This window comes from Notamacropus eugenii, chromosome 3 (assembly GCF_028372415.1).
Source record: "Notamacropus eugenii isolate mMacEug1 chromosome 3, mMacEug1.pri_v2, whole genome shotgun sequence".
In the NCBI taxonomy this organism is placed as follows: Eukaryota; Metazoa; Chordata; class Mammalia; order Diprotodontia; family Macropodidae; genus Notamacropus; species Notamacropus eugenii.
Window position 1 is genome coordinate 97,719,117 of NC_092874.1, and position 20,049 is coordinate 97,739,165.

General features: G+C 68.0%; 11 non-coding genes across 11 annotated transcripts; all 11 read left to right on the plus strand.

Moving 5' to 3' along the window:
• Positions 1-532: 532 nt before the first annotated feature.
• TRNAC-GCA (transfer RNA cysteine (anticodon GCA)) lies at positions 533-604 on the plus strand. The gene has a single exon. It is a non-coding gene; the product is annotated as a tRNA-Cys (tRNA).
• Positions 605-2,403: 1,799 nt separating this feature from the next.
• On the plus strand, positions 2,404-2,475 carry TRNAC-GCA (transfer RNA cysteine (anticodon GCA)). The gene has a single exon. It is a non-coding gene; the product is annotated as a tRNA-Cys (tRNA).
• A 1,779-nt stretch (positions 2,476-4,254) lies between these two features.
• TRNAC-GCA (transfer RNA cysteine (anticodon GCA)) lies at positions 4,255-4,326 on the plus strand. The gene has a single exon. It is a non-coding gene; the product is annotated as a tRNA-Cys (tRNA).
• Positions 4,327-6,105: 1,779 nt separating this feature from the next.
• Positions 6,106-6,177, plus strand: TRNAC-GCA (transfer RNA cysteine (anticodon GCA)). The gene has a single exon. It is a non-coding gene; the product is annotated as a tRNA-Cys (tRNA).
• Positions 6,178-7,974: 1,797 nt separating this feature from the next.
• TRNAC-GCA (transfer RNA cysteine (anticodon GCA)) lies at positions 7,975-8,046 on the plus strand. The gene has a single exon. It is a non-coding gene; the product is annotated as a tRNA-Cys (tRNA).
• Positions 8,047-9,843: 1,797 nt separating this feature from the next.
• TRNAC-GCA (transfer RNA cysteine (anticodon GCA)) lies at positions 9,844-9,915 on the plus strand. Its single transcript has one exon. It is a non-coding gene; the product is annotated as a tRNA-Cys (tRNA).
• Positions 9,916-11,693: 1,778 nt separating this feature from the next.
• On the plus strand, positions 11,694-11,765 carry TRNAC-GCA (transfer RNA cysteine (anticodon GCA)). Its single transcript has one exon. It is a non-coding gene; the product is annotated as a tRNA-Cys (tRNA).
• Positions 11,766-13,563: 1,798 nt separating this feature from the next.
• Positions 13,564-13,635, plus strand: TRNAC-GCA (transfer RNA cysteine (anticodon GCA)). The gene has a single exon. It is a non-coding gene; the product is annotated as a tRNA-Cys (tRNA).
• Positions 13,636-15,432: 1,797 nt separating this feature from the next.
• Positions 15,433-15,504, plus strand: TRNAC-GCA (transfer RNA cysteine (anticodon GCA)). The gene has a single exon. It is a non-coding gene; the product is annotated as a tRNA-Cys (tRNA).
• A 1,797-nt stretch (positions 15,505-17,301) lies between these two features.
• Positions 17,302-17,373, plus strand: TRNAC-GCA (transfer RNA cysteine (anticodon GCA)). Its single transcript has one exon. It is a non-coding gene; the product is annotated as a tRNA-Cys (tRNA).
• Positions 17,374-19,160: 1,787 nt separating this feature from the next.
• Positions 19,161-19,232, plus strand: TRNAC-GCA (transfer RNA cysteine (anticodon GCA)). The gene has a single exon. It is a non-coding gene; the product is annotated as a tRNA-Cys (tRNA).
• The last annotated feature ends 817 nt before the right edge of the window (positions 19,233-20,049 follow it).

Genomic DNA, 20,049 nt, shown 5'->3' on the forward strand with positions numbered 1-20,049 from the left:
CCCGGGCTTCATGCCGACGGCCAAACGCAGATGGGCCTGCGGGCTGGCCACCCAGGCCCAGACCTGCCTTCTGAAAGGCCCCAAGCGCCACGGCTTCTGCTGCCTGAGGGACAGGCTTCCTTGCCTGTGGGCCCCCCCCCCCCACCACCACCAGTGGACCCCAAAGTCCCAGCAAGGCTTTCAGGTGGGCGTTCTGGGGAATGGGCTGGTGTTGGCACCCGGGGGGCCCTTCCTGCTGGGTGCCCGCCTGGGTGAAGTTCCCCTCACACTGGCGGGGAGGGCAGCGCTCAGCACAAACTGCGGGGGTGGCCAGGGCTTCCGTGGCAATGGGGGAGGCCCAGGGCTCGAGCAGAGGGCATCCTGGGGGCTGGGGACCCCCGAGGAGGGGCTGGCCCCGGCCCCCAGGGCCAGGGCTGGCAGCTGGGCCCTGGGCAGGCTTCTCCCTGCCAGTGGCCACGCCTCTGGGATCCAGCTGCTGTGGGTGTGGCAGGGCAGCTTCGAAGGTGCTAATTGAGGGTGTCCCTGCGGGCCAGGGGGTATAGCTCAGGGGTAGAGCATTTGACTGCAGATCAAGAGGTCCCTGGTTCAAATCCAGGTGCCCCCTACCAGCTGCCTCACCTTTTAGGCCTTCCAGCCGCTCCTGGCCCAGCAAGTTCCTGCCAGGCCCCCAGCCTCAGCCACAGCAGGACCTGGGCTGGAGCAGCTGGCCCACTCCACAGATGCTTGTCACGGGCCCAGGCTGGGGCCACACCCTGAGCTCCTGCTGCCCAGCCCTGGGTGACTCCCCACGTTGCCTCCCCGTGGCCAGCGTGCCCTCGGGCCCAGCTCTTGGGGCGTCACGGCCTCAGGGGACGGAGAGTCTGGCCCTGGCCCAGCTGACTCACACTTGAGGCCCAGACTCCCCCCTCTGAGAGCCTCGAGGGGGCCCTTCACAAGTGTCAGGCTGATGCCACGGGCTTGCCAGAGCCAACCCGCTCACCAGGCAGATTTCAGTCACGACGGCCCCGGGCTTCTCAGGCTTCTCAGGCTTCTCAGGCTTCTCAGGGGCATGAGGACCCCCTAGCCGCCGCCTCCCCAGGTCTTCCCAAGCCCCGGGTGCCCACTTTCCCTGCTCCTAAGGGCCTGGTCTCGGGTTGCCACCTCTCCTTTGTCCCTCACGGGTGGGGGTGGGGCTCTTCCTCTCTCTGCCACTGAGTCTCGGGCCCCTGTCTCTGGGGCTTGCTGGTCACGTGGCCCCAGCCTACGCCTGGTGCCCAGCAGGGTGGGCTGAGTGCTGTGCACCCAGGCCTCCCCGCCTCCGTCTGGCACGGCGCCAGCCTGGCTCACGTTCCAGCGCCTCTGGCCAGCCGCGGCAGCGGGGCTCCTTGGGGCCACCTTGGCATGACCTCCTCGGTGTCCTGCTTCCTCAGGCCTCGGGAGACGCTCTTCTGGCTACCGAGGGCTCCAGGCCGCCCAGCCAGCAGCCTGCTGGCTGAACCCGCTGGGCCCTGGCGCTTTCGGGCTGGACCTGGTGCACAGCGCCCAGGGAGCTTGCCTGTGCTTCCAGGGGCTAGCCTGTTCTATCGCATCCGTCCCCCAGGGGACAGGAGCTGCCAGGAGGCTCGACAGGAGCTGGAGAGCCTGGCAGCGATGGGAGATGGGGAGCCTGGTGCCCAGACCCAGACAAGAGCGGGCCTTGGCAGGGCTGGTTCAAGATGGGGGCAGCAGACCCTGCACCTGAGCCTGGATGGAGAGCCTGGCCCTCTGCAGGACAGCCGGTACCAGGCCTGTGCTGCCCGGCCATGCCAGCTGTGCCACGGGCATGCCAGGTCCCGCCACGTTGCCGAAAGACCACCCCAGCGTCTGCGGACATGTGACTCTGCACCGGACCGGCCCGGGCTTCATGCCGACGGCCAAACGCAGATGGGCCTGCGGGCTGGCCACCCAGGCCCAGACCTGCCTTCTGAAAGGCCCCAAGCGCCACGGCTTCTGCTGCCTGAGGGACAGGCTTCCTTGCCTGTGGGCCCCCCCCCACCACCACCACCAGTGGACCCCAAAGTCCCAGCAAGGCTTTCAGGCGGGCGTTCTGGGGAATGGGCTGGTGTTGGCACCCGGGGGCCCTTCCTGCTGGGTGCCCGCCTGGGTGAAGTTCCCCTCACACTGGCGGGGAGGGCAGCGCTCAGCACAAACTGCGGGGGTGGCCAGGGCTTCCGTGGCAATGGGGGAGGCCCAGGGCTCGAGCAGAGGGCATCCTGGGGGCTGGGGACCCCCGAGGAGGGGCTGGCCCCGGCCCCCAGGGCCAGGGCTGGCAGCTGGGCCCTGGGCAGGCTTCTCCCTGCCAGTGGCCACGCCTCTGGGATCCAGCTGCTGTGGGTGTGGCAGGGCAGCTTCGAAGGTGCTAATTGAGGGTGTCCCTGCGGGCCAGGGGGTATAGCTCAGGGGTAGAGCATTTGACTGCAGATCAAGAGGTCCCTGGTTCAAATCCAGGTGCCCCCTACCAGCTGCCTCACCTTTTAGGCCTTCCAGCCGCTCCTGGCCCAGCAAGTTCCTGCCAGGCCCCCAGCCTCAGCCACAGCAGGACCTGGGCTGGAGCAGCTGGCCCACTCCACAGATGCTTGTCACGGGCCCAGGCTGGGGCCACACCCTGAGCTCCTGCTGCCCAGCCCTGGGTGACTCCCCACGTTGCCTCCCCGTGGCCAGCGTGCCCTCGGGCCCAGCTCTTGGGGCGTCACGGCCTCAGGGGACGGAGAGTCTGGCCCTGGCCCAGCTGACTAACACTTGAGGCCCAGACTCCCCCCTCTGAGAGCCTCGAGGGGGCCCTTCACAAGTGTCAGGCTGATGCCACGGGCTTGCCAGAGCCAACCCGCTCACCAGGCAGATTTCAGTCACGACGGCCCCGGGCTTCTCAGGCTTCTCAGGGGCATGAGGACCCCCTAGCCGCCGCCTCCCCAGGTCTTCCCAAGCCCCGGGTGCCCACTTTCCCTGCTCCTAAGGGCCTGGTCTCGGGTTGCCACCTCTCCTTTGTCCCTCACGGGTGGGGTGGGGCTCTTCCTCTCTCTGCCACTGAGTCTCGGGCCCCTGTCTCTGGGGCTTGCTGGTCACGTGGCCCCAGCCTACGCCTGGTGCCCAGCAGGGTGGGCTGAGTGCTGTGCACCCAGGCCTCCCCGCCTCCGTCTGGCACGGCGCCAGCCTGGCTCACGTTCCAGCGCCTCTGGCCAGCCGCGGCAGCGGGGCTCCTTGGGGCCACCTTGGCATGACCTCCTCGGTGTCCTGCTTCCTCAGGCCTCGGGAGACGCTCTTCTGGCTACCGAGGGCTCCAGGCCGCCCAGCCAGCAGCCTGCTGGCTGAACCCGCTGGGCCCTGGCGCTTTCGGGCTGGACCTGGTGCACAGCGCCCAGGGAGCTTGCCTGTGCTTCCAGGGGCTAGCCTGTTCTATCGCATCCGTCCCCCAGGGGACAGGAGCTGCCAGGAGGCTCGACAGGAGCTGGAGAGCCTGGCAGCGATGGGAGATGGGGAGCCTGGTGCCCAGACCCAGACAAGAGCGGGCCTTGGCAGGGCTGGTTCAAGATGGGGGCAGCAGACCCTGCACCTGAGCCTGGATGGAGAGCCTGGCCCTCTGCAGGACAGCCGGTACCAGGCCTGTGCTGCCCGGCCATGCCAGCTGTGCCACGGGCATGCCAGGTCCCGCCACGTTGCCGAAAGACCACCCCAGCGTCTGCGGACATGTGACTCTGCACCGGACCGGCCCGGGCTTCATGCCGACGGCCAAACGCAGATGGGCCTGCGGGCTGGCCACCCAGGCCCAGACCTGCCTTCTGAAAGGCCCCAAGCGCCACGGCTTCTGCTGCCTGAGGGACAGGCTTCCTTGCCTGTGGGCCCCCCCCCCCACCACCACCAGTGGACCCCAAAGTCCCAGCAAGGCTTTCAGGTGGGCGTTCTGGGGAATGGGCTGGTGTTGGCACCCGGGGGCCCTTCCTGCTGGGTGCCCGCCTGGGTGAAGTTCCCCTCACACTGGCGGGGAGGGCAGCGCTCAGCACAAACTGCGGGGGTGGCCAGGGCTTCCGTGGCAATGGGGGAGGCCCAGGGCTCGAGCAGAGGGCATCCTGGGGGCTGGGGACCCCCGAGGAGGGGCTGGCCCCGGCCCCCAGGGCCAGGGCTGGCAGCTGGGCCCTGGGCAGGCTTCTCCCTGCCAGTGGCCACGCCTCTGGGATCCAGCTGCTGTGGGTGTGGCAGGGCAGCTTCGAAGGTGCTAATTGAGGGTGTCCCTGCGGGCCAGGGGGTATAGCTCAGGGGTAGAGCATTTGACTGCAGATCAAGAGGTCCCTGGTTCAAATCCAGGTGCCCCCTACCAGCTGCCTCACCTTTTAGGCCTTCCAGCCGCTCCTGGCCCAGCAAGTTCCTGCCAGGCCCCCAGCCTCAGCCACAGCAGGACCTGGGCTGGAGCAGCTGGCCCACTCCACAGATGCTTGTCACGGGCCCAGGCTGGGGCCACACCCTGAGCTCCTGCTGCCCAGCCCTGGGTGACTCCCCACGTTGCCTCCCCGTGGCCAGCGTGCCCTCGGGCCCAGCTCTTGGGGCGTCACGGCCTCAGGGGACGGAGAGTCTGGCCCTGGCCCAGCTGACTCACACTTGAGGCCCAGACTCCCCCCTCTGAGAGCCTCGAGGGGGCCCTTCACAAGTGTCAGGCTGATGCCACGGGCTTGCCAGAGCCAACCCGCTCACCAGGCAGATTTCAGTCACGACGGCCCCGGGCTTCTCAGGCTTCTCAGGGGCATGAGGACCCCCTAGCCGCCGCCTCCCCAGGTCTTCCCAAGCCCCGGGTGCCCACTTTCCCTGCTCCTAAGGGCCTGGTCTCGGGTTGCCACCTCTCCTTTGTCCCTCACGGGTGGGGTGGGGCTCTTCCTCTCTCTGCCACTGAGTCTCGGGCCCCTGTCTCTGGGGCTTGCTGGTCACGTGGCCCCAGCCTACGCCTGGTGCCCAGCAGGGTGGGCTGAGTGCTGTGCACCCAGGCCTCCCCGCCTCCGTCTGGCACGGCGCCAGCCTGGCTCACGTTCCAGCGCCTCTGGCCAGCCGCGGCAGCGGGGCTCCTTGGGGCCACCTTGGCATGACCTCCTCGGTGTCCTGCTTCCTCAGGCCTCGGGAGACGCTCTTCTGGCTACCGAGGGCTCCAGGCCGCCCAGCCAGCAGCCTGCTGGCTGAACCCGCTGGGCCCTGGCGCTTTCGGGCTGGACCTGGTGCACAGCGCCCAGGGAGCTTGCCTGTGCTTCCAGGGGCTAGCCTGTTCTATCGCATCCGTCCCCCAGGGGACAGGAGCTGCCAGGAGGCTCGACAGGAGCTGGAGAGCCTGGCAGCGATGGGAGATGGGGAGCCTGGTGCCCAGACCCAGACAAGAGCGGGCCTTGGCAGGGCTGGTTCAAGATGGGGGCAGCAGACCCTGCACCTGAGCCTGGATGGAGAGCCTGGCCCTCTGCAGGACAGCCGGTACCAGGCCTGTGCTGCCCGGCCATGCCAGCTGTGCCACGGGCATGCCAGGTCCCGCCACGTTGCCGAAAGACCACCCCAGCGTCTGCGGACATGTGACTCTGCACCGGACCGGCCCGGGCTTCATGCCGACGGCCAAACGCAGATGGGCCTGCGGGCTGGCCACCCAGGCCCAGACCTGCCTTCTGAAAGGCCCCAAGCGCCACGGCTTCTGCTGCCTGAGGGACAGGCTTCCTTGCCTGTGGGCCCCCCCCACCACCACCACCAGTGGACCCCAAAGTCCCAGCAAGGCTTTCAGGCGGGCGTTCTGGGGAATGGGCTGGTGTTGGCACCCGGGGGCCCTTCCTGCTGGGTGCCCGCCTGGGTGAAGTTCCCCTCACACTGGCGGGGAGGGCAGCGCTCAGCACAAACTGCGGGGGTGGCCAGGGCTTCCGTGGCAATGGGGGAGGCCCAGGGCTCGAGCAGAGGGCATCCTGGGGGCTGGGGACCCCCGAGGAGGGGCTGGCCCCGGCCCCCAGGGCCAGGGCTGGCAGCTGGGCCCTGGGCAGGCTTCTCCCTGCCAGTGGCCACGCCTCTGGGATCCAGCTGCTGTGGGTGTGGCAGGGCAGCTTCGAAGGTGCTAATTGAGGGTGTCCCTGCGGGCCAGGGGGTATAGCTCAGGGGTAGAGCATTTGACTGCAGATCAAGAGGTCCCTGGTTCAAATCCAGGTGCCCCCTACCAGCTGCCTCACCTTTTAGGCCTTCCAGCCGCTCCTGGCCCAGCAAGTTCCTGCCAGGCCCCCAGCCTCAGCCACAGCAGGACCTGGGCTGGAGCAGCTGGCCCACTCCACAGATGCTTGTCACGGGCCCAGGCTGGGGCCACACCCTGAGCTCCTGCTGCCCAGCCCTGGGTGACTCCCCACGTTGCCTCCCCGTGGCCAGCGTGCCCTCGGGCCCAGCTCTTGGGGCGTCACGGCCTCAGGGGACGGAGAGTCTGGCCCTGGCCCAGCTGACTCACACTTGAGGCCCAGACTCCCCCCTCTGAGAGCCTCGAGGGGGCCCTTCACAAGTGTCAGGCTGATGCCACGGGCTTGCCAGAGCCAACCCGCTCACCAGGCAGATTTCAGTCACGACGGCCCCGGGCTTCTCAGGCTTCTCAGGCTTCTCAGGCTTCTCAGGGGCATGAGGACCCCCTAGCCGCCGCCTCCCCAGGTCTTCCCAAGCCCCGGGTGCCCACTTTCCCTGCTCCTAAGGGCCTGGTCTCGGGTTGCCACCTCTCCTTTGTCCCTCACGGGTGGGGTGGGGCTCTTCCTCTCTCTGCCACTGAGTCTCGGGCCCCTGTCTCTGGGGCTTGCTGGTCACGTGGCCCCAGCCTACGCCTGGTGCCCAGCAGGGTGGGCTGAGTGCTGTGCACCCAGGCCTCCCCGCCTCCGTCTGGCACGGCGCCAGCCTGGCTCACGTTCCAGCGCCTCTGGCCAGCCGCGGCAGCGGGGCTCCTTGGGGCCACCTTGGCATGACCTCCTCGGTGTCCTGCTTCCTCAGGCCTCGGGAGACGCTCTTCTGGCTACCGAGGGCTCCAGGCCGCCCAGCCAGCAGCCTGCTGGCTGAACCCGCTGGGCCCTGGCGCTTTCGGGCTGGACCTGGTGCACAGCACCCAGGGAGCTTGCCTGTGCTTCCAGGGGCTAGCCTGTTCTATCGCATCCGTCCCCCAGGGGACAGGAGCTGCCAGGAGGCTCGACAGGAGCTGGAGAGCCTGGCAGCGATGGGAGATGGGGAGCCTGGTGCCCAGACCCAGACAAGAGCGGGCCTTGGCAGGGCTGGTTCAAGATGGGGGCAGCAGACCCTGCACCTGAGCCTGGATGGAGAGCCTGGCCCTCTGCAGGACAGCCGGTACCAGGCCTGTGCTGCCCGGCCATGCCAGCTGTGCCACGGGCATGCCAGGTCCCGCCACGTTGCCGAAAGACCACCCCAGCGTCTGCGGACATGTGACTCTGCACCGGACCGGCCCGGGCTTCATGCCGACGGCCAAACGCAGATGGGCCTGCGGGCTGGCCACCCAGGCCCAGACCTGCCTTCTGAAAGGCCCCAAGCGCCACGGCTTCTGCTGCCTGAGGGACAGGCTTCCTTGCCTGTGGGCCCCCCCCACCACCACCACCAGTGGACCCCAAAGTCCCAGCAAGGCTTTCAGGCGGGCGTTCTGGGGAATGGGCTGGTGTTGGCACCCGGGGGCCCTTCCTGCTGGGTGCCCGCCTGGGTGAAGTTCCCCTCACACTGGCGGGGAGGGCAGCGCTCAGCACAAACTGCGGGGGTGGCCAGGGCTTCCGTGGCAATGGGGGAGGCCCAGGGCTCGAGCAGAGGGCATCCTGGGGGCTGGGGACCCCCGAGGAGGGGCTGGCCCCGGCCCCCAGGGCCAGGGCTGGCAGCTGGGCCCTGGGCAGGCTTCTCCCTGCCAGTGGCCACGCCTCTGGGATCCAGCTGCTGTGGGTGTGGCAGGGCAGCTTCGAAGGTGCTAATTGAGGGTGTCCCTGCGGGCCAGGGGGTATAGCTCAGGGGTAGAGCATTTGACTGCAGATCAAGAGGTCCCTGGTTCAAATCCAGGTGCCCCCTACCAGCTGCCTCACCTTTTAGGCCTTCCAGCCGCTCCTGGCCCAGCAAGTTCCTGCCAGGCCCCCAGCCTCAGCCACAGCAGGACCTGGGCTGGAGCAGCTGGCCCACTCCACAGATGCTTGTCACGGGCCCAGGCTGGGGCCACACCCTGAGCTCCTGCTGCCCAGCCCTGGGTGACTCCCCACGTTGCCTCCCCGTGGCCAGCGTGCCCTCGGGCCCAGCTCTTGGGGCGTCACGGCCTCAGGGGACGGAGAGTCTGGCCCTGGCCCAGCTGACTCACACTTGAGGCCCAGACTCCCCCCTCTGAGAGCCTCGAGGGGGCCCTTCACAAGTGTCAGGCTGATGCCACGGGCTTGCCAGAGCCAACCCGCTCACCAGGCAGATTTCAGTCACGACGGCCCCGGGCTTCTCAGGCTTCTCAGGCTTCTCAGGCTTCTCAGGGGCATGAGGACCCCCTAGCCGCCGCCTCCCCAGGTCTTCCCAAGCCCCGGGTGCCCACTTTCCCTGCTCCTAAGGGCCTGGTCTCGGGTTGCCACCTCTCCTTTGTCCCTCACGGGTGGGGTGGGGCTCTTCCTCTCTCTGCCACTGAGTCTCGGGCCCCTGTCTCTGGGGCTTGCTGGTCACGTGGCCCCAGCCTACGCCTGGTGCCCAGCAGGGTGGGCTGAGTGCTGTGCACCCAGGCCTCCCCGCCTCCGTCTGGCACGGCGCCAGCCTGGCTCACGTTCCAGCGCCTCTGGCCAGCCGCGGCAGCGGGGCTCCTTGGGGCCACCTTGGCATGACCTCCTCGGTGTCCTGCTTCCTCAGGCCTCGGGAGACGCTCTTCTGGCTACCGAGGGCTCCAGGCCGCCCAGCCAGCAGCCTGCTGGCTGAACCCGCTGGGCCCTGGCGCTTTCGGGCTGGACCTGGTGCACAGCGCCCAGGGAGCTTGCCTGTGCTTCCAGGGGCTAGCCTGTTCTATCGCATCCGTCCCCCAGGGGACAGGAGCTGCCAGGAGGCTCGACAGGAGCTGGAGAGCCTGGCAGCGATGGGAGATGGGGAGCCTGGTGCCCAGACCCAGACAAGAGCGGGCCTTGGCAGGGCTGGTTCAAGATGGGGGCAGCAGACCCTGCACCTGAGCCTGGATGGAGAGCCTGGCCCTCTGCAGGACAGCCGGTACCAGGCCTGTGCTGCCCGGCCATGCCAGCTGTGCCACGGGCATGCCAGGTCCCGCCACGTTGCCGAAAGACCACCCCAGCGTCTGCGGACATGTGACTCTGCACCGGACCGGCCCGGGCTTCATGCCGACGGCCAAACGCAGATGGGCCTGCGGGCTGGCCACCCAGGCCCAGACCTGCCTTCTGAAAGGCCCCAAGCGCCACGGCTTCTGCTGCCTGAGGGACAGGCTTCCTTGCCTGTGGGCCCCCCCCACCACCACCACCAGTGGACCCCAAAGTCCCAGCAAGGCTTTCAGGCGGGCGTTCTGGGGAATGGGCTGGTGTTGGCACCCGGGGGCCCTTCCTGCTGGGTGCCCGCCTGGGTGAAGTTCCCCTCACACTGGCGGGGAGGGCAGCGCTCAGCACAAACTGCGGGGGTGGCCAGGGCTTCCGTGGCAATGGGGGAGGCCCAGGGCTCGAGCAGAGGGCATCCTGGGGGCTGGGGACCCCCGAGGAGGGGCTGGCCCCGGCCCCCAGGGCCAGGGCTGGCAGCTGGGCCCTGGGCAGGCTTCTCCCTGCCAGTGGCCACGCCTCTGGGATCCAGCTGCTGTGGGTGTGGCAGGGCAGCTTCGAAGGTGCTAATTGAGGGTGTCCCTGCGGGCCAGGGGGTATAGCTCAGGGGTAGAGCATTTGACTGCAGATCAAGAGGTCCCTGGTTCAAATCCAGGTGCCCCCTACCAGCTGCCTCACCTTTTAGGCCTTCCAGCCGCTCCTGGCCCAGCAAGTTCCTGCCAGGCCCCCAGCCTCAGCCACAGCAGGACCTGGGCTGGAGCAGCTGGCCCACTCCACAGATGCTTGTCACGGGCCCAGGCTGGGGCCACACCCTGAGCTCCTGCTGCCCAGCCCTGGGTGACTCCCCACGTTGCCTCCCCGTGGCCAGCGTGCCCTCGGGCCCAGCTCTTGGGGCGTCACGGCCTCAGGGGACGGAGAGTCTGGCCCTGGCCCAGCTGACTCACACTTGAGGCCCAGACTCCCCCCTCTGAGAGCCTCGAGGGGGCCCTTCACAAGTGTCAGGCTGATGCCACGGGCTTGCCAGAGCCAACCCGCTCACCAGGCAGATTTCAGTCACGACGGCCCCGGGCTTCTCAGGCTTCTCAGGGGCATGAGGACCCCCTAGCCGCCGCCTCCCCAGGTCTTCCCAAGCCCCGGGTGCCCACTTTCCCTGCTCCTAAGGGCCTGGTCTCGGGTTGCCACCTCTCCTTTGTCCCTCACGGGTGGGGTGGGGCTCTTCCTCTCTCTGCCACTGAGTCTCGGGCCCCTGTCTCTGGGGCTTGCTGGTCACGTGGCCCCAGCCTACGCCTGGTGCCCAGCAGGGTGGGCTGAGTGCTGTGCACCCAGGCCTCCCCGCCTCCGTCTGGCACGGCGCCAGCCTGGCTCACGTTCCAGCGCCTCTGGCCAGCCGCGGCAGCGGGGCTCCTTGGGGCCACCTTGGCATGACCTCCTCGGTGTCCTGCTTCCTCAGGCCTCGGGAGACGCTCTTCTGGCTACCGAGGGCTCCAGGCCGCCCAGCCAGCAGCCTGCTGGCTGAACCCGCTGGGCCCTGGCGCTTTCGGGCTGGACCTGGTGCACAGCGCCCAGGGAGCTTGCCTGTGCTTCCAGGGGCTAGCCTGTTCTATCGCATCCGTCCCCCAGGGGACAGGAGCTGCCAGGAGGCTCGACAGGAGCTGGAGAGCCTGGCAGCGATGGGAGATGGGGAGCCTGGTGCCCAGACCCAGACAAGAGCGGGCCTTGGCAGGGCTGGTTCAACATGGGGGCAGCAGACCCTGCACCTGAGCCTGGATGGAGAGCCTGGCCCTCTGCAGGACAGCCGGTACCAGGCCTGTGCTGCCCGGCCATGCCAGCTGTGCCACGGGCATGCCAGGTCCCGCCACGTTGCCGAAAGACCACCCCAGCGTCTGCGGACATGTGACTCTGCACCGGACCGGCCCGGGCTTCATGCCGACGGCCAAACGCAGATGGGCCTGCGGGCTGGCCACCCAGGCCCAGACCTGCCTTCTGAAAGGCCCCAAGCGCCACGGCTTCTGCTGCCTGAGGGACAGGCTTCCTTGCCTGTGGGCCCCCCCCCCCACCACCACCAGTGGACCCCAAAGTCCCAGCAAGGCTTTCAGGCGGGCGTTCTGGGGAATGGGCTGGTGTTGGCACCCGGGGGCCCTTCCTGCTGGGTGCCCGCCTGGGTGAAGTTCCCTCACACTGGCGGGGAGGGCAGCGCTCAGCACAAACTGCGGGGGTGGCCAGGGCTTCCGTGGCAATGGGGGAGGCCCAGGGCTCGAGCAGAGGGCATCCTGGGGGCTGGGGACCCCCGAGGAGGGGCTGGCCCCGGCCCCCAGGGCCAGGGCTGGCAGCTGGGCCCTGGGCAGGCTTCTCCCTGCCAGTGGCCACGCCTCTGGGATCCAGCTGCTGTGGGTGTGGCAGGGCAGCTTCGAAGGTGCTAATTGAGGGTGTCCCTGCGGGCCAGGGGGTATAGCTCAGGGGTAGAGCATTTGACTGCAGATCAAGAGGTCCCTGGTTCAAATCCAGGTGCCCCCTACCAGCTGCCTCACCTTTTAGGCCTTCCAGCCGCTCCTGGCCCAGCAAGTTCCTGCCAGGCCCCCAGCCTCAGCCACAGCAGGACCTGGGCTGGAGCAGCTGGCCCACTCCACAGATGCTTGTCACGGGCCCAGGCTGGGGCCACACCCTGAGCTCCTGCTGCCCAGCCCTGGGTGACTCCCCACGTTGCCTCCCCGTGGCCAGCGTGCCCTCGGGCCCAGCTCTTGGGGCGTCACGGCCTCAGGGGACGGAGAGTCTGGCCCTGGCCCAGCTGACTCACACTTGAGGCCCAGACTCCCCCCTCTGAGAGCCTCGAGGGGGCCCTTCACAAGTGTCAGGCTGATGCCACGGGCTTGCCAGAGCCAACCCGCTCACCAGGCAGATTTCAGTCACGACGGCCCCGGGCTTCTCAGGCTTCTCAGGCTTCTCAGGCTTCTCAGGGGCATGAGGACCCCCTAGCCGCCGCCTCCCCAGGTCTTCCCAAGCCCCGGGTGCCCACTTTCCCTGCTCCTAAGGGCCTGGTCTCGGGTTGCCACCTCTCCTTTGTCCCTCACGGGTGGGGTGGGGCTCTTCCTCTCTCTGCCACTGAGTCTCGGGCCCCTGTCTCTGGGGCTTGCTGGGTCACGTGGCCCCAGCCAACGCCTGGTGCCCAGCAGGGTGGGCTGAGTGCTGTGCACCCAGGCCTCCCCGCCTCCGTCTGGCACGGCGCCAGCCTGGCTCACGTTCCAGCGCCTCTGGCCAGCCGCGGCAGCGGGGCTCCTTGGGGCCACCTTGGCATGACCTCCTCGGTGTCCTGCTTCCTCAGGCCTCGGGAGACGCTCTTCTGGCTACCGAGGGCTCCAGGCCGCCCAGCCAGCAGCCTGCTGGCTGAACCCGCTGGGCCCTGGCGCTTTCGGGCTGGACCTGGTGCACAGCGCCCAGGGAGCTTGCCTGTGCTTCCAGGGGCTAGCCTGTTCTATCGCATCCGTCCCCCAGGGGACAGGAGCTGCCAGGAGGCTCGACAGGAGCTGGAGAGCCTGGCAGCGATGGGAGATGGGGAGCCTGGTGCCCAGACCCAGACAAGAGCGGGCCTTGGCAGGGCTGGTTCAAGATGGGGGCAGCAGACCCTGCACCTGAGCCTGGATGGAGAGCCTGGCCCTCTGCAGGACAGCCGGTACCAGGCCTGTGCTGCCCGGCCATGCCAGCTGTGCCACGGGCATGCCAGGTCCCGCCACGTTGCCGAAAGACCACCCCAGCGTCTGCGGACATGTGACTCTGCACCGGACCGGCCCGGGCTTCATGCCGACGGCCAAACGCAGATGGGCCTGCGGGCTGGCCACCCAGGCCCAGACCTGCCTTCTGAAAGGCCCCAAGCGCCACGGCTTCTGCTGCCTGAGGGACAGGCTTCCTTGCCTGTGGGCCCCCCCCACCACCACCACCAGTGGACCCCAAAGTCCCAGCAAGGCTTTCAGGCGGGCGTTCTGGGGAATGGGCTGGTGTTGGCACCCGGGGGCCCTTCCTGCTGGGTGCCCGCCTGGGTGAAGTTCCCCTCACACTGGCGGGGAGGGCAGCGCTCAGCACAAACTGCGGGGGTGGCCAGGGCTTCCGTGGCAATGGGGGAGGCCCAGGGCTCGAGCAGAGGGCATCCTGGGGGCTGGGGACCCCCGAGGAGGGGCTGGCCCCGGCCCCCAGGGCCAGGGCTGGCAGCTGGGCCCTGGGCAGGCTTCTCCCTGCCAGTGGCCACGCCTCTGGGATCCAGCTGCTGTGGGTGTGGCAGGGCAGCTTCGAAGGTGCTAATTGAGGGTGTCCCTGCGGGCCAGGGGGTATAGCTCAGGGGTAGAGCATTTGACTGCAGATCAAGAGGTCCCTGGTTCAAATCCAGGTGCCCCCTACCAGCTGCCTCACCTTTTAGGCCTTCCAGCCGCTCCTGGCCCAGCAAGTTCCTGCCAGGCCCCCAGCCTCAGCCACAGCAGGACCTGGGCTGGAGCAGCTGGCCCACTCCACAGATGCTTGTCACGGGCCCAGGCTGGGGCCACACCCTGAGCTCCTGCTGCCCAGCCCTGGGTGACTCCCCACGTTGCCTCCCCGTGGCCAGCGTGCCCTCGGGCCCAGCTCTTGGGGCGTCACGGCCTCAGGGGACGGAGAGTCTGGCCCTGGCCCAGCTGACTCACACTTGAGGCCCAGACTCCCCCCTCTGAGAGCCTCGAGGGGGCCCTTCACAAGTGTCAGGCTGATGCCACGGGCTTGCCAGAGCCAACCCGCTCACCAGGCAGATTTCAGTCACGACGGCCCCGGGCTTCTCAGGCTTCTCAGGCTTCTCAGGCTTCTCAGGGGCATGAGGACCCCCTAGCCGCCGCCTCCCCAGGTCTTCCCAAGCCCCGGGTGCCCACTTTCCCTGCTCCTAAGGGCCTGGTCTCGGGTTGCCACCTCTCCTTTGTCCCTCACGGGTGGGGTGGGGCTCTTCCTCTCTCTGCCACTGAGTCTCGGGCCCCTGTCTCTGGGGCTTGCTGGTCACGTGGCCCCAGCCTACGCCTGGTGCCCAGCAGGGTGGGCTGAGTGCTGTGCACCCAGGCCTCCCCGCCTCCGTCTGGCACGGCGCCAGCCTGGCTCACGTTCCAGCGCCTCTGGCCAGCCGCGGCAGCGGGGCTCCTTGGGGCCACCTTGGCATGACCTCCTCGGTGTCCTGCTTCCTCAGGCCTCGGGAGACGCTCTTCTGGCTACCGAGGGCTCCAGGCCGCCCAGCCAGCAGCCTGCTGGCTGAACCCGCTGGGCCCTGGCGCTTTCGGGCTGGACCTGGTGCACAGCGCCCAGGGAGCTTGCCTGTGCTTCCAGGGGCTAGCCTGTTCTATCGCATCCGTCCCCCAGGGGACAGGAGCTGCCAGGAGGCTCGACAGGAGCTGGAGAGCCTGGCAGCGATGGGAGATGGGGAGCCTGGTGCCCAGACCCAGACAAGAGCGGGCCTTGGCAGGGCTGGTTCAAGATGGGGGCAGCAGACCCTGCACCTGAGCCTGGATGGAGAGCCTGGCCCTCTGCAGGACAGCCGGTACCAGGCCTGTGCTGCCCGGCCATGCCAGCTGTGCCACGGGCATGCCAGGTCCCGCCACGTTGCCGAAAGACCACCCCAGCGTCTGCGGACATGTGACTCTGCACCGGACCGGCCCGGGCTTCATGCCGACGGCCAAACGCAGATGGGCCTGCGGGCTGGCCACCCAGGCCCAGACCTGCCTTCTGAAAGGCCCCAAGCGCCACGGCTTCTGCTGCCTGAGGGACAGGCTTCCTTGCCTGTGGGCCCCCCCCACCACCACCACCAGTGGACCCCAAAGTCCCAGCAAGGCTTTCAGGCGGGCGTTCTGGGGAATGGGCTGGTGTTGGCACCCGGGGGCCCTTCCTGCTGGGTGCCCGCCTGGGTGAAGTTCCCCTCACACTGGCGGGGAGGGCAGCGCTCAGCACAAACTGCGGGGGTGGCCAGGGCTTCCGTGGCAATGGGGGAGGCCCAGGGCTCGAGCAGAGGGCATCCTGGGGGCTGGGGACCCCCGAGGAGGGGCTGGCCCCGGCCCCCAGGGCCAGGGCTGGCAGCTGGGCCCTGGGCAGGCTTCTCCCTGCCAGTGGCCACGCCTCTGGGATCCAGCTGCTGTGGGTGTGGCAGGGCAGCTTCGAAGGTGCTAATTGAGGGTGTCCCTGCGGGCCAGGGGGTATAGCTCAGGGGTAGAGCATTTGACTGCAGATCAAGAGGTCCCTGGTTCAAATCCAGGTGCCCCCTACCAGCTGCCTCACCTTTTAGGCCTTCCAGCCGCTCCTGGCCCAGCAAGTTCCTGCCAGGCCCCCAGCCTCAGCCACAGCAGGACCTGGGCTGGAGCAGCTGGCCCACTCCACAGATGCTTGTCACGGGCCCAGGCTGGGGCCACACCCTGAGCTCCTGCTGCCCAGCCCTGGGTGACTCCCCACGTTGCCTCCCCGTGGCCAGCGTGCCCTCGGGCCCAGCTCTTGGGGCGTCACGGCCTCAGGGGACGGAGAGTCTGGCCCTGGCCCAGCTGACTCACACTTGAGGCCCAGACTCCCCCCTCTGAGAGCCTCGAGGGGGCCCTTCACAAGTGTCAGGCTGATGCCACGGGCTTGCCAGAGCCAACCCGCTCACCAGGCAGATTTCAGTCACGACGGCCCCGGGCTTCTCAGGCTTCTCAGGCTTCTCAGGCTTCTCAGGGGCATGAGGACCCCCTAGCCGCCGCCTCCCCAGGTCTTCCCAAGCCCCGGGTGCCCACTTTCCCTGCTCCTAAGGGCCTGGTCTCGGGTTGCCACCTCTCCTTTGTCCCTCACGGGTGGGGTGGGGCTCTTCCTCTCTCTGCCACTGAGTCTCGGGCCCCTGTCTCTGGGGCTTGCTGGTCACGTGGCCCCAGCCTACGCCTGGTGCCCAGCAGGGTGGGCTGAGTGCTGTGCACCCAGGCCTCCCCGCCTCCGTCTGGCACGGCGCCAGCCTGGCTCACGTTCCAGCGCCTCTGGCCAGCCGCGGCAGCGGGGCTCCTTGGGGCCACCTTGGCATGACCTCCTCGGTGTCCTGCTTCCTCAGGCCTCGGGAGACGCTCTTCTGGCTACCGAGGGCTCCAGGCCGCCCAGCCAGCAGCCTGCTGGCTGAACCCGCTGGGCCCTGGCGCTTTCGGGCTGGACCTGGTGCACAGCGCCCAGGGAGCTTGCCTGTGCTTCCAGGGGCTAGCCTGTTCTATCGCATCCGTCCCCCAGGGGACAGGAGCTGCCAGGAGGCTCGACAGGAGCTGGAGAGCCTGGCAGCGATGGGAGATGGGGAGCCTGGTGCCCAGACCCAGACAAGAGCGGGCCTTGGCAGGGCTGGTTCAAGATGGGGGCAGCAGACCCTGCACCTGAGCCTGGATGGAGAGCCTGGCCCTCTGCAGGACAGCCGGTACCAGGCCTGTGCTGCCCGGCCATGCCAGCTGTGCCACGGGCATGCCAGGTCCCGCCACGTTGCCGAAAGACCACCCCAGCGTCTGCGGACATGTGACTCTGCACCGGACCGGCCCGGGCTTCATGCCGACGGCCAAACGCAGATGGGCCTGCGGGCTGGCCACCCAGGCCCAGACCTGCCTTCTGAAAGGCCCCAAGCGCCACGGCTTCTGCTGCCTGAGGGACAGGCTTCCTTGCCTGTGGGCCCCCCCCACCACCACCACCAGTGGACCCCAAAGTCCCAGCAAGGCTTTCAGGCGGGCGTTCTGGGGAATGGGCTGGTGTTGGCACCCGGGGGCCCTTCCTGCTGGGTGCCCGCCTGGGTGAAGTTCCCCTCACACTGGCGGGGAGGGCAGCGCTCAGCACAAACTGCGGGGGTGGCCAGGGCTTCCGTGGCAATGGGGGAGGCCCAGGGCTCGAGCAGAGGGCATCCTGGGGGCTGGGGACCCCCGAGGAGGGGCTGGCCCCGGCCCCCAGGGCCAGGGCTGGCAGCTGGGCCCTGGGCAGGCTTCTCCCTGCCAGTGGCCACGCCTCTGGGATCCAGCTGCTGTGGGTGTGGCAGGGCAGCTTCGAAGGTGCTAATTGAGGGTGTCCCTGCGGGCCAGGGGGTATAGCTCAGGGGTAGAGCATTTGACTGCAGATCAAGAGGTCCCTGGTTCAAATCCAGGTGCCCCCTACCAGCTGCCTCACCTTTTAGGCCTTCCAGCCGCTCCTGGCCCAGCAAGTTCCTGCCAGGCCCCCAGCCTCAGCCACAGCAGGACCTGGGCTGGAGCAGCTGGCCCACTCCACAGATGCTTGTCACGGGCCCAGGCTGGGGCCACACCCTGAGCTCCTGCTGCCCAGCCCTGGGTGACTCCCCACGTTGCCTCCCCGTGGCCAGCGTGCCCTCGGGCCCAGCTCTTGGGGCGTCACGGCCTCAGGGGACGGAGAGTCTGGCCCTGGCCCAGCTGACTCACACTTGAGGCCCAGACTCCCCCTCTGAGAGCCTGGAGGGGGCCCTTCACAAGTGTCAGGCTGATGCCACGGGCTTGCCAGAGCCAACCCGCTCACCAGGCAGATTTCAGTCACGACGGCCCCGGGCTTCTCAGGCTTCTCAGGCTTCTCAGGGGCATGAGGACCCCCTAGCCGCCGCCTCCCCAGGTCTTCCCAAGCCCCGGGTGCCCACTTTCCCTGCTCCTAAGGGCCTGGTCTCGGGTTGCCACCTCTCCTTTGTCCCTCACGGGTGGGGTGGGGCTCTTCCTCTCTCTGCCACTGAGTCTCGGGCCCCTGTCTCTGGGGCTTGCTGGTCACGTGGCCCCAGCCAACGCCTGGTGCCCAGCAGGGTGGGCTGAGTGCTGTGCACCCAGGCCTCCCCGCCTCCGTCTGGCACGGCGCCAGCCTGGCTCACGTTCCAGCGCCTCTGGCCAGCCGCGGCAGCGGGGCTCCTTGGGGCCACCTTGGCATGACCTCCTCGGTGTCCTGCTTCCTCAGGCCTCGGGAGACGCTCTTCTGGCTACCGAGGGCTCCAGGCCGCCCAGCCAGCAGCCTGCTGGCTGAACCCGCTGGGCCCTGGCGCTTTCGGGCTGGACCTGGTGCACAGCGCCCAGGGAGCTTGCCTGTGCTTCCAGGGGCTAGCCTGTTCTATCGCATCCGTCCCCCAGGGGACAGGAGCTGCCAGGAGGCTCGACAGGAGCTGGAGAGCCTGGCAGCGATGGGAGATGGGGAGCCTGGTGCCCAGACCCAGACAAGAGCGGGCCTTGGCAGGGCTGGTTCAAGATGGGGGCAGCAGACCCTGCACCTGAGCCTGGATGGAGAGCCTGGCCCTCTGCAGGACAGCCGGTACCAGGCCTGTGCTGCCCGGCCATGCCAGCTGTGCCACGGGCATGCCAGGTCCCGCCACGTTGCCGAAAGACCACCCCAGCGTCTGCGGACATGTGACTCTGCACCGGACCGGCCCGGGCTTCATGCCGACGGCCAAACGCAGATGGGCCTGCGGGCTGGCCACCCAGGCCCAGACCTGCCTTCTGAAAGGCCCCAAGCGCCACGGCTTCTGCTGCCTGAGGGACAGGCTTCCTTGCCTGTGGGCCCCCCCCACCACCACCACCAGTGGACCCCAAAGTCCCAGCAAGGCTTTCAGGCGGGCGTTCTGGGGAATGGGCTGGTGTTGGCACCCGGGGGCCCTTCCTGCTGGGTGCCCGCCTGGGTGAAGTTCCCCTCACACTGGCGGGGAGGGCAGCGCTCAGCACAAACTGCGGGGGTGGCCAGGGCTTCCGTGGCAATGGGGGAGGCCCAGGGCTCGAGCAGAGGGCATCCTGGGGGCTGGGGACCCCCGAGGAGGGGCTGGCCCCGGCCCCCAGGGCCAGGGCTGGCAGCTGGGCCCTGGGCAGGCTTCTCCCTGCCAGTGGCCACGCCTCTGGGATCCAGCTGCTGTGGGTGTGGCAGGGCAGCTTCGAAGGTGCTAATTGAGGGTGTCCCTGCGGGCCAGGGGGTATAGCTCAGGGGTAGAGCATTTGACTGCAGATCAAGAGGTCCCTGGTTCAAATCCAGGTGCCCCCTACCAGCTGCCTCACCTTTTAGGCCTTCCAGCCGCTCCTGGCCCAGCAAGTTCCTGCCAGGCCCCCAGCCTCAGCCACAGCAGGACCTGGGCTGGAGCAGCTGGCCCACTCCACAGATGCTTGTCACGGGCCCAGGCTGGGGCCACACCCTGAGCTCCTGCTGCCCAGCCCTGGGTGACTCCCCACGTTGCCTCCCCGTGGCCAGCGTGCCCTCGGGCCCAGCTCTTGGGGCGTCACGGCCTCAGGGGACGGAGAGTCTGGCCCTGGCCCAGCTGACTCACACTTGAGGCCCAGACTCCCCCCTCTGAGAGCCTCGAGGGGGCCCTTCACAAGTGTCAGGCTGATGCCACGGGCTTGCCAGAGCCAACCCGCTCACCAGGCAGATTTCAGTCACGATGGCCCCGGGCTTCTCAGGCTTCTCAGGCTTCTTAGGGGCATGAGGACCCCCTAGCCGCCGCCTCCCCAGGTCTTCCCAAGCCCCGGGTGCCCACTTTCCCTGCTCCTAAGAGCCTGGTCTAGGGTTGCATCACCTCCTCTTTCAGTATCTTGTGGGGAAGCACTCTTCCTTTTCCTGAGATTACTTCTAGTTTTGATTTTCCCTTCTACTTTTTTTATGTTTGTTGTTCATTATTTCATCCGAGCTCCTTAGTTTTCATTTTCTTTTTTTTTATCCTTTCATGATGCAGTAGGTCCATTTTTTTTTGGTGTTCTTCGTACAGGGAGCCTCCTCCATGCTTTTTTTGGTGCAGAAAGTAGTGTCTTTTTCCCATTTTCTTCTTACCACTTGGCTTCATATCAATCAGTCTTGTGTCTCAGTT